Here is a 1,661-nt window from a genome sequence, read left to right as displayed (position 1 = left end):
TTTCTATTTTCACGGCCTTCTAAATAATTAAAGATTCTGTGATAAAAATGACTACATGGGACCATGTTAAATTTTACGGTACCACTCAAAATATGAGAGATACCATAAATGGACATACAAAACATGTGAGTGGCAGATTGGGTGGGACAAAGTGCCTCTACCTGCCTTCATTAATTTTCACTTCTCAGGACAGAATGCACATTGCCTCACCACTTTCCACGCCCATGTGTTTCAACTTTTGCTTTAGTTGTAGCAAAAATGAAAAAGTATAAATATTTTTCCTATTGATTTTAAAAATATATATTTTAAAAATGAAAATAATTTTAATAATTTGAAAATTCTTAATTAAATCAAGAAAATATGCTTCTCGTACATTTGGAAAAGCAGGAACATGTCCCCTACCCCTCAATCTTCAAATTCTCAAAGCCTTATTTAGAGAAAAAAGAAAAAAGAAAGATTTTTAGGTACTGGTTATCTACCTATTTTTAATTTGACTTTTAAAATTAATATAAAATAAGAGGAAAATACTCAGTAAACCATCCTATGAGTTATTTTATTAAGAGAGTAGGTTACACTTTTGAAAATTTTTGTCATTCAAATATTAAAGAGTTTAAAAAACGGTTTTAAAATCAATGTTAAATGCAAGCGTTTTTAGTGAATTTTGTTTATAAGTGTTTTTAGGAAAATTACTATGTTTTTTATAGTAATTTTATGAAATGTTTCAAACATTTTAATATTTAAATTTTTTTATTAATGTTATAAGTGTTATAAAATATGAGATTTTGTACCATTATGGTAACTTGTGGATAATCATCCATAAATATATTGTGTAACTCCCTATAAAAGGGAGAGACCCTTAATGAATTTCAATAGAGTTTTTCCGTGCATTCTATTCTCTTCCTACATTATGATTTCTCTTTCTTATTTTCTTCTCCTCCTTTCACTTTATAATTTTACAATACGTTATCAACACGAATAGTCTCTATAAAAGAAATAGAAAGATTTTTCTCTATTAAGAGAAATAGAAAGATGTTATTCTCTTTAGAGAAATAAGAAAGGCGTTCTTCTCTTTAGAGAAATAGAAAGATGTTCTTCCCTTTAGAGAAATAGAAATACTTTCTCTCTTCTTTCTCACAAAAAGGTATGTGATAAACTTATATCATGATGTTCTATTTTATTACCTTTTGATCTCTATTTTCATATATTTTATTTGAATACATAAATATGTATAATCCTTATAACCAGAAGTTATGGGGTAAATTATAAATTATAGGGTACATTCATAACTAGAAGTTATGAAAAATATGTACAATCCCTATAATCATAAATTATAAATTATAGGGTAAATTCATAACCAGAAGTTATGAAAAATATGTGCAATCCCTATAATCATAAATTATAAATTATAGGGTAAATTCATAACCAATAGTTATGAAAAATATGTACAATCCCTGTAATCATAACTTATAAATTATGGGGTAAATTCATAACCAGAAGTTATGAAAAATATGTGCAATTCCTATAATCATAAATTATAAATTATAGGGTAAATTCATAACTAATAGTTATGAAAAATATTTACAATCCCTATAATCATAAATTATAAATTATGGGGTAAATTCATAACCAGAAGTTATGAAAAATATGTGCAATTCCTATAA

The sequence above is a fragment of the Vitis riparia genome, chromosome 14 (genome assembly GCF_004353265.1).
Source record: "Vitis riparia cultivar Riparia Gloire de Montpellier isolate 1030 chromosome 14, EGFV_Vit.rip_1.0, whole genome shotgun sequence".
NCBI lineage: Eukaryota > Viridiplantae > Streptophyta > Magnoliopsida > Vitales > Vitaceae > Vitis > Vitis riparia.
This window is presented reverse-complemented; position numbering follows the sequence as displayed.